Below are 11,441 nucleotides of genomic sequence, written 5' to 3'. Positions count from 1 at the left end.
TTGCCTCTTACTGGCCACATCCGTTTCATATAATGAAACTGGCCACATCCATTCCCCACTACCTTCCACCCTCCTTAACACCTGGCAACCACTAATCTGTTCTCCAGTTTTATACTTTTCTCATTTCAGGAATGTTATCCACAGATTTCCCCTGTTCTCTGAAAGCAGGGCATTCCTATGAAATGTTTATCGGCTGAAGTGTTGTGACGAAAAGAGGCAATTACCTTAGGACACATGTTGCTAAGCATGCACAAGATAAATCGAGATAAAGCCCAGGGGTTCCTGGGCAAAGGGAACAGTAGCCTTTTCAATAAATGGTGCCAGAGTGTTTGGACTTTGTATGCAAAAAACAAAACGAAACTTTGACCTAACTCTCTTATAGGGCTTTACTGGTAGCTCAGATGGTAAAAGAATCTGCCTGCAATGCAGGAGACCCCAGTATGATTCCTGGGTCAGGAAGATCCAATGAGAAGGGATAGACTACCCACTCTAGTATTCTTGGGCTTCCCCTGGTGGCTCAGCTGGAACTCTCTTATAAGAAAATTAACTCAAAATGAATCACAGACTTTAATGTAGAACATAAAACTACAAGAACTTTAGAAAAGTAAACAGAGGAGGAAAAATCATTGAAAGCTAGCTGTAGATTAAAGTTCTTAGTTTTGAGAAAATAAAGAAAAGAAAAACAGATACATTAGATTTCATCAAAATAAAAATCTTTGTTCTGTGAAAGATGCTTTAAGAAGATGAAAAGACAAGCTATGGGTAAGTAAAAATTTTATATTCCACACATGTAACATAGAACTAGTGTCTAGAATACAAAAAGAATCTGCAAAATTCAACAATACAAAGCCAAGAACATGAGAAGATGTTTTAGGAAGGAAAATGTTTAAGTGGCAAATAAGTCCATAAAAGATGTCCAACATCAATATTTATTGGAGAATTAAATTAAAGCCACAAGGAGCTATCACTGTATACCTATGAGTGTGGTTAAATAAAAAAATAAGGGCAACACTAAATCCAGGTGAGGCTGTGGAGAAACTGGGTCACTCATACGTTACTGGTAAGACAGAAAATGATGTGGTCACTTTGGAAATCTTGGCAGTTTCTTAAATAATTAAACATACTGCTGCTGCTAAGTCGCTTCAGTTGTGTCCGACTCTGTGCGACCCCATAGACGGCAGCCCACCAGGCTCCCCTGTCCCTGGGATTCTCCAGGCAAGAACACTGGAGTGTGTTGCCATTTCCTTTTCCAGTGCATGAAAGTGAAAAGTGAAAGGGAAGTCGCTCAGTCGTGTCCGACTCCTAGCGACCCCATGGACTGCAGCCACCAGGCTCCTCCGTCCATGGGATTTTCCAGGCAAGAGTACTGGAGTGGGGTGCCATTGCCTTCTCCGATTAAACATACAGAGATCATATAACTGAGCAATTCAACTCCTAGACATTTTATCCCAGAAAAATGAAGATACTTGTTCACACCAAAAAATGATAAAGAACTTTTACAGTAGATTTGCTCATAATAAGCCCCCAGCTGGAAATAACACAGGTGACTTTCATCAAATGAAAACCACCTTTTGTTGGCCCTTAAACTGAATGAAGTTATGAAATGTAGAGATGATCTCTGACATTTATAATGGATGCCTGTATGTTTTTATGGTGTAAATAAAATTGCTAGTATGAAGTGACATTAGAGTCTGTCAATAAAGGAATTGTTTGTAACTTTACTCCCAGAAGATATTTTAAAAACTACAGCTTTTATATGAATCTACTTTGGAACATAGCAAAACAGCTTATACTATATGCAAGTTTTATGACTATTTTCCTTGTAGATTTTCATAATTGAGATATTCTTACATCTCCATTTTTGCATATGGAGATAATGACTTGCTCCAAGTAATCAAGGTAAAAAAAAAAAAAAAAGGCTAGAATTTGAACTTAGAAGCCATGCTTTGCTGCCTCCTGTAAGATTTTCTAGAACAAATCTGGTTCTAAGTCATTTTGGGTATATTTTTGTGTTTCACTTGATCCTCAGAGGAAAATAGGATAGGGGTGCTATTAACTTGATTTTTCAGATGCTGGAAAACGTTCTGTAGAAACTTGCCTAATGATTGCAGGGTTTAACTGAACCCTGAACCAAATCTTGATTCCAAAGCCTTTAAATTTGACTTGAAAACTTCCCTGATTGGAATATGAGAATACCAAAAGATATAGTTGGATATCTAGCAATAATATTTGCCTCTTTTATTTTGTTGGCTACTTAACTTTGGTTGATCTCAAGTTGCGATCTGACTGGGGACAGAAGTTGAAACAGATTCAGATTTCAGATAGATTTATCAACTTTAAGTTAGCTTTAAGACACTGCTACCTTTTTTACCGAGTAAAAAAACAAAGCTATGAGTAAGTTTAATTATACGGAAACACAAGCAAGGGACTGGAAAACTGATTAGGAATTTTCTGAAAAGTCAAGTACTGATTTTTCTTTTCCCTGAAAAGAAACTATTTCTACTGTAAATTCTAATGCCAACTATGGTTTCTAACTTTTCTCCTTTTTTTACAGAAAACTGCATTTGCTTCCCAAACAACAAAAAAATGCAATGAGATATACACCTGATAAAAAGTATCCACAACTCCAACCTATGTCAACATAGTAAAGGCCATATATGAAAAGCCTACAGCAAACACGATTCTCAATGGTGAAAAACTGAAAGCATTCCCCCTAAGATCAGGAACAAGACAAGGGTGTCCATTTTCACCACTATAATTCAACATAGTTCTGGAAGTCCTAGCTAAAGAAATAAAGAATCCAGATTGGAAAAGAAGAAGTAAAGCTCTCACTGTTTGCAGATGACATGATATTGTACACAGAAAACCCTAAAAATAGTATCAGAAAATTACTAGCACTAATCAGTGAATTTAGCAAAGTTGCAGGATACAAAATCAAAACAAAGAAATCACTTGCATTTCTATATACTAACAATGAAAAATCAGAAAGAGAAATTAAGGAATCAATCCCATTCACCATTGCAACAAAATAATTAAATATCTAGGAATTCACTTACCTGAGGAGACAAAAGAACTATACACAGAAAATTATAAGACACTGATGAAAGAAATCAAAGATGACATAAACAGATGGAGAGATATTCCATGTTCCTGGGTAGGAAGTATCAATATTGTGAAAATGACTATACTACCAAATGCAATCTACAGATTCAATGCAATCCCTATCAAATTACCAATGGCATTTTTCACAGAACTAGAACAAAAAAATTCACAATTCGTATGGAAACAAAAAAGACCCCGAATAGCCAAAGCAGTCTTGAGAAAGAAGAATGGATCTGGAAGAATCAACCTTCCTAACTTCAGATTATACTATAAAGCTACAGTCATCAAGACAGTATCCTACTGGCACAAAAACAGAAATGTAGACCAATGGAACAAGATAGAAAGTCCAGAAATAAACCCATGCACCTATGGGTACCTTATTTTTGACAAAGGAGGCAAGAATATACAATGGGGCAAAGACAGCCTCTTCAATAAATGGTGCTGGGAAAACTGGAGAGCTATATGTAAAAGAATGAAATTAGAACACTTCCTAACACCATACAGAAAGATAAACTCAAAATGGACTAAAGACCTAAATGTAAGACCAGAAACTATAAAACTCTTAGAGGAAAACATAGGCAGAACATTAGATGACATAAATTAAAGCAGCATCCCCTATGACCCACCTCCTAGAGTAACAGAAATCTATACAAAAGTAAACAAGTGGGACATGGTTAACCTTAAAAGCTTTTTCACAGCAGAGGAAACTATAAGCAAGGTGAGAAGACAACCCTCAGAATGGGAGAAAGTAATAGCAAAGGAAACAACTGACAAAGGATTAATTTCCAAAATATACAAGCAGCTCATACAACTCAATACTAGAAAAACAAACAACCCAATCAAAAAGTGGGGAAGAAACCTAAACAGACATTTCTCCAAAGAAGACATACATATGGCTAACAAAAACATGAAAAGATGCTCGACATCACTCATAATTAGAGAAATGAAAATCAAAACTACAGTGGGAGACCACCTCACACTAGTCAGAATGAACATCATCAAAAAGTCTACAAACAATAAATGCTGGAGAGGGTGTGGAGAAAAGGGAACACTCTTGCACTGTTGGTGGGAATGTAAATAGATACAGGCACTATGGAAGACAGTATGCTGCTGCTAAGTCGCTTCAGTCGAGTCCGACTCTTCGCGACCCCATGGACTGCAGCCTACCAGGCTCCTCCATCCATGGGATTTTCCAGGCAAGAGTGCTGGAGTGGGGTGCCATCGCCTTCTCCGATGGAAGACAGTATGGAGATTCCTTAAAAAGCTAGGAATAAAACCACCATATGACCCAGCAATCCCACTCCTAGGCATATACCCTGAGGAAACCAAAATTTAAAAAGATGTATGTATCCCATTGTTCATTTCAGCACTATTTACAATAGCTAGAACATGGAAGCAACTTCAGTGTCCATCAACAGATGAATGGATAAAGAAGTTGTGGTGCATATACACAATGGAATATTATCAGTCATAAAAGGGAGCACATGTGAGTCATTTCTCCTGAGGTGGATGAACCTAGAACTGATTATACAGAATGAAGTAAGTCAGGAATAAAAGATAAATATCATATTCTAACACATGTATATGGAATCTAGGAAAATGGTACTGAAGAATTTATTTACAGGGAAACAATGGAGAAACAGACATAGAAATCTGACTTATAGACATGGGGATAGGGGAGGAGAGGGTGAGATGTATGAAAAGAGTAACATGGAAACTTATACTACCATATGCAAAATAGATAGCCAACAGGAATTTGCTGTATGGCTCAGGAAACTCAAACAGGGGCTCTGTATCAACCTAGAGGGGTGAGATGGGGAGGGAGTTTCAAAAGGGAGGGGATATATGTATACCTATGGCTGATTCATGTTGAGGTTTGACAAAAAACGGCAAAATTCTGTAAAGCAATTATCCTTCGATAAAAAATAATTTTTTTAAAAAGTATCCACAATTCCATATTATCCTTCTTTTTCACTGTTCCTCATCTCCAAAAGAGGGAACAGAATGGGAAAGCCAGCATTTAGTTTTTCACGAAAAAACTATTATTGAAAGAGATTAACCCTGGAAATCATGCTTTTCTATTGTAGTCCTCAATGTTCAAGGATTAGGAAATAAAACAGCACACTATTACACAAATGTAACCAACCTATATAAATAATGAAGTAACTCTCACTGTCAGGCCTTGAGTATATTCCATACTGTTTTTGATTTCCATAAGCCAAGGTATAAGTTCCTATGTCTTGAGAATGAATGATGGATAAAACTGAACCACCAGAAGGATTTTTTCATCATAGCTGAAGCCATTGTATCATGTGGAATTTTTTTTTCCATTTTAAGTAAGGAAAGACCATTCTCAAGGACACATGGTCCAACAACCAAAACCAACTCTCAGCATTTGTTACTGTGATATACACCCACTTCACCTCCTGTGACCATCTCATACCCTCACGAATCATCAGAAATGGCATTTGCTTTGCAGCAAATCTACGACGCTCGTTCCACAATGAAGAATTCAGAAAATGAATGTTCTTCCAAAACTCTTGTAACTCTAGGTCAGACATGGCTTCCAGTTCATCTATACTGCTAAGGGCTTGTGTGCACCTTTGAGCAGAGTCCAGAGTACGTGTCCAAGAACAAGTTTTCTGACTTCTGCAGCAAGTTGTCTCTGAGGACCTTGCTTTTTTGGCCCTTTGACATATAGCTGCATTATGTGATCAACCTTTGCAAGGGGCAAAAAAGTGAAGAGCTTCAGGGACCTGCTGCTGCTGCTAAGTCACATCAGTCATGTCTGTGCGACCCCATAGACGGTGGCCCACCAGGCTCCTGTCCCTGGGATTTTCCAGGCAAGAATACTGGAGTGGGTTGCAATTTCCTTCTCCAGTGCATGAAAGTGAAAAGTGAAAGTGAAGTTGCTCAGTCGTGTTCGACTCTTCGCGATCCCATGGACTGCAGCCTACCAGGCTCCTCCCTCCATGGGATTTCCCAGGCAAGAGTACTGGAGTGGATTGCCATTGCCTTCTCCTTCAGGGACCTACTTTCCAATTATTCTGCTGCTTGACAAAAAATTAATACCATTTAAATGGAGATGTCTTATCTCTGTTCAGCCAAACAGCATTGCCTGCGGACTCGACCAGTTTTGCTTCAGTTGTAATTAGAGGAACAGAGATTCTAAATACATCTTCGCCACTCAACTTGCAGATGAACTTGGACCCAGATACGGTCGTTCACATCTGATCATATCTACCCAGCTAGACCCGACATCCATAACGCAGGAACAGGGAGAAGAAATCAGAGGCCTGGAGCACCTGGTTTAAAAACTGCCAAACTCCTGCCTTTGGGGCTCTTGAGGCGAGTCAGCATGCTCCACCTGTGGGGGTGCGTGCTCACGAGGAAGTGGCCGCTCACTGCCGCTAGTAAATCCACCAGGCGCTGCTTCTGGTACCAGGCGGAGTTTTCCAGAACAGCTGCTGGCCCAAGCCTGGAGCCGCTGTGCGTCAAGCGTCGCTTACGTGCTATGTGGCGTCCTGCTGGGGTCTCGCGTGAACTCTGTGGGTCCTCCCACCACTGTGATCACGTAGTGGCGAGGTCGCTGGGCTTGTCACACTCCCCAAAGCGCCGGCAGGTGCCCGACACTTAGCCAGTTGGCCGTGGGGTTGAAGCCGCAGCGGGTGGTACTGGGAGAGCTTCCTGGGTCGAGGTCTAAAAGTTGGGGAGTTCTGACTTCCTGCGTCTCTCAGGGGTGAATCCCTTGAGCAGACCCAGAGCCTTCAACACCATCAGCAACCCCTGAGGGCCAGAGTGGGCGTCATGCAACCCCCGGGGGGGAAGACACCTAACCCGGCAAGGCTCACAGATTCCCCCTCCAGCGCAGCACGTGTGCGCCATCTTGGCCACTTCACCAAAGGAATGGTGCCTCATGTGGGTTTATTTGTTAATTTTCTGTCTGTTTTAATTTTTATGTTATATTGGAGTATAGTTGATTTACAGTGTTGTATTAGTTCCAGGTGTACAGCAAAGAGAGTCAGTTATACGTACATATATATTCCTATTCTTTTTCAATTTTTTTTTCCTATTTAGGTTTCAGAATATCGAGTAGAGTTCCCTGCATTATACAGTAGGTCCTTGTTGATTACCTATATGTGTGTGTGTGTGTGTGTGTGTGAATTCCAAACTCCTAATTTATCCCTCTCCCCAGCATAATGTCGTTTTGATGAGAAACAGATAATACCATGTGTGTGTGTGTGTGTGTGTGTGTGTGTGGAGACTCTGAAAATTGGCAAATGCTACACCAATATTAAGGTCTAACTGAAGATTGTATTGTACACTTCATCCAGAAGTAGAATTTTATGTACAGAGTTGTTACTTTTCTGTTAAACATGTATGTAGAAGACCTGATTTGAAAACTTATAAAAGTCAGTGGTAAAACCTCTTGAGTTTCTCTAGTTAAAGAAAAATGTCTTAGGGAACATGGGTGTTCCCCTTAAGAGAAGCAAGTATGTTTTCTTGGAGCAGATGGGTGAGATGAAAGTCGAGCATAATAAAAAGTGTCTATAAAACAGTCAAGCAAAACATTAAGTGCTGCGAAAAGAGCTCAAGGTTTTAATTGTCTTTCAGAAGTTTGTTGTGTGTGTGGAGGGAAAATGATAACGGTAAATTTCAAAGGCAGCCTCTCTGAATGACTTCCTGTGAAATCTGTAGAACTGGTAGCATTCTGATAGCCTCTAGGTGAGGAATGAGGACGTGGAGCAGATGTTTTAATGTTATTACGACTTGGCGATAAGCATTTGCCTTGGTAACTCTAAACAAGGACCAGTGAGTCTATGGTCAACTTCAGGAAGGAGGCAGCCCTTTGAAGTGCCTGCAGCGCAAGTGACTCATGCTTTCCCAGTGATTCAGCAGGTTAATAATTAATAACATGTGAGTCTTGTGCAACTGATTACACAAGAGCACTGCAGCCCACTGTGAATTCTTCACCCCTGATATGCTCAGGCTAAGTGTTTTGTTACCAAATATTCCCTGCAGTCATTCTTAGCCATTAATCTAAAGTTTCTTTGTTTATAGAATTGCTGTGAATGCACCAATTTATCATTGACAAATATTTGGTTCCTTTGGTTGATGAGACAATTTGGAAATGGATCAGAACTCCAGGTCTCCCCACCTCCTGGCTTCCAGGTAATGCTTCACAATGAAAGTGGATCTCAGACTGAATTCTGCTATGTGTACAAATATTTGTCAGCAAACTAGCATTGGCTTCTTCTGTAGGAAGGGAAAGACTCTGCTCTCAGTCCTTTTGTATATCCTGAAAGTATTTTGCAGGAAATAGCCAGTTCAGGAAAATGTGACTGTTTCCTGGCAGTAGAATTCAGTTAATCTGAGGTTAAGGGTCAGACTCTCCCAAAAGCGGCAAACACAAGATACTGGGTGAGGCTTAAGGGACCACTCCTTTAAACCAGTCTCCATGTCCCAGCACCAGTTACTTCACCAATGAAAATTCATTTCTCATCTTTTGTCAATTGACAAAACTTATGGAGTTAGTGATAAAGATGGCTTGGGAATTCCCTGGTGGTCTAGTGGTTAAGATTCTACACTTCTGCTGGAGCTTGGGTTTGATCCTAGTTGGTGAACAAAGATACCACAAGCTGTGCAGCAAAAAAAAAAAAAAAAAAGGCTTAAGTACTAGGAGAAGTGCATGTGTGCTAAGTCACTTAAGTCATATCTCACTCTGCAATGCTATGGACTGTAGCCCTGCAGACTCCTCTGTCCATGAGATTTTCCAGGCAAGAATACTGGCGTGGGTTGCCATTTCCTTCTCCAGGGGATGTTCCTGACCCAGGGATCAAATCCACATCTCATGTCTTCTGCATTGGCAGGCAGGTTCTTTACCAGTAGCACCACCTGGGAAGCTGCCTATGGGTGTAGTCATTTGATAAGGGCTTCCCTGATGGCTCAGCTGGTAAAGAATCCACCTGCAATGTGGGAGACCTGGGTTCGATCCCTGGGTTGGGACGATCCCCTGGAGAAGGGAAAGGCTACCCATTCCATTATTCTGGCCTGGAGAATTCCATGGACTGTATAATCCATGGGGTCGCAAAGAGCGGGACAAGACTGAGTGACTTTCACTTTCACTTTATTTTCTAAAAGCTACCATTACCCTCTGAATACTTTACCATACAGAATTTTTACCAGAAAATATCAAATATGCATTACATCTAATTAGCATACAGGCATATTTTATGTTCTAAGCTGTGACATAGCATGCATTTGGAGTACAAATTAAATGATGTAGCTCTTAAAATGGTTACGTATTTCTCTGACCGCAACTAAATAAATCCTCCTTAAGATACTTAATTTTTTTTGTCATTCAACATGTACTGTTAAGTGATTTTGTACTTTTGTGAAATGAACAATTAGAACAGTTCGTTATAAAGTCATAACTTATGTTTAAGGTTTTAACCTTCAAGTCCTGTAATGTAACTATTCAACTGAATGATTTTCAAGCTTGGAAAATGATGTCAAAATGAGAGGGAAGTTATCTAGCATTTCTTAGAAAGTAAATATAATCAGCTCTCTGTATCCATCTATGCATTTCAACTAAGCACAGATGAAAAAGGCTTGATATACGAAATTCCTTTAAGTTTAAAAAGCGAAACTTGAATTTTCCTAATCTACCAGCAACTATTTACATAGCATTTACATTGTATTTACAACCATTTACATAGTATTTACATTGTATTAGGTATTGTAAGTAATTGAAATAAGATTTAAATTATATCTTAAGGGAGGATGTGCATAGTTTATAAGCAAATATTTAGCAGTATTATGTAAGGGTTTTGAGCATCTGAGGATTTTGTATCTGAGAGGCTCCGGGAACCAATTCCCTGTGGCTACCAAAGACTGCTGTATTGTTAGACAAAAAGATTGTTAGACAGAATTGGTTAACATAATTGTCAAACACATAAATCTTCTCCCCTGGGTGAAATCTATCTTTTGTACTGTTTTCACTTTGGGAAGCATTTCTCAGCATTTTAAAAGGAAGCTTATGCTGGTGTTTAGATCTCTTGACAAGCATTTCTAGTCTCATTCTATCTTCAGGCATCAAGGGCACCATAGGTTCTAGTTCCCCAGTGTCACAATGTGCGGAGTCTCAGTTCTTGAGTGTTACATGGTACGGAATTTATCCATTCAATCAGCCTCTCCTTCACAGTATTTATTGAGCAACAAATATGGATCAGGCAAAAGAAGCTAAAGATTTGAAAAACACAGTCCCTGCCTTAAGAATGCCTCAGTCTGGCGGGGAGACCGGGAAGGGCTGGTGTGGTGGCAGTAGGTGACAAAGTTGCCGAGAGCCTGGGCTCGGCAGCCCTCGTGCTGGGCTGGAATTCTGGCTCTGTCGTTACTTAGTCTCCCTGGGGTTCAGTATCACTACCGGTGAAATGAGTACACATCACATAGTAACGTGTGTGGACAACGTGTGTTGGTTATAGTTATTATTAAGTGCGGAGTGCTTGGGAGCTGCTTCCACAAAAAATCCCTGTGTATCTGAATCAATTCAGACACCAATTCCTTCCAAACTGAGCTCTTGGTTATGTTTCCTATCTAGGATTTCCTTCCACTCCTGATCATGACTCTAGTAAGAGTTGTTATTTCACACTGCTTTCCCTGACAACAGTCTTATGCTCTCAGATGCATCTTTCAGTCGTCCCAGTCGCTAATTTGAAAATCTTAAATAATTGTCTTTGATCATCTCCCTCCCCTGTTCAAAATCTCCTTCAGTGTCTATCATCGTCTTGAGTATAAAATACACTCTTAGTGTGACATGGAAAATGGGGTCTCCTGGAGATCAAGTAGTCCCGGGTCCCTCTTGGGGGACCCCTTTTTTCCCTTAATGTGGTGACCCAAGGATGAAAGAGCAGATTGAACCGAGGACGGTCTTGGAATGTGGGACTGGAAAAACCAGACCCTTATTGTCCCTCCCTCCCCCACGTTGTAACTATTAATGGAACAGTGTAACCTGTCTCCCCTCCTACCCCATAGGGAAAAGGATTTGCCCTACTCTTCCCCTACCCAGTATACGTGTCTCATCCAATCAGCAAATGACCCGCAAGACCCCCTATCCCATTCTTTATATCCTGGGTATAAAAGTGGACTAAGGACCCCCATTCATCGTTGGTTCTCCCTTGAGCTGGCCCACTGTTCTAACAGCGTCTCCCACTCTAATAAACTATTTCCCTCTCATTCTGTCTCATGTCTAGAGATTGTTTTCCAACCCATGCCCAGACATTTTTGGTGGCCCGTAGGGGAACCCTGGGGTCTCTTCCCCACCTCCTCACTTCTCCTTT

At 40.5% G+C, this 11,441-nt stretch overlaps 1 pseudogene; it reads right to left on the bottom strand.

The window, feature by feature from the left end:
• Positions 1–5,390: 5,390 nt before the first annotated feature.
• Positions 5,391–6,987, bottom strand: LOC104985428 (annotated as a pseudogene).
• Between the last annotated feature and the right edge of the window lie 4,454 nt (positions 6,988–11,441).

Source organism: Bison bison, unplaced genomic scaffold, assembly GCF_000754665.1.
Source record: "Bison bison bison isolate TAMUID 2011002044 unplaced genomic scaffold, Bison_UMD1.0 scf7180017864043, whole genome shotgun sequence".
Taxonomy (NCBI): Eukaryota; Metazoa; Chordata; class Mammalia; order Artiodactyla; family Bovidae; genus Bison; species Bison bison.
This window is presented reverse-complemented; position numbering and strand designations above follow the sequence as displayed.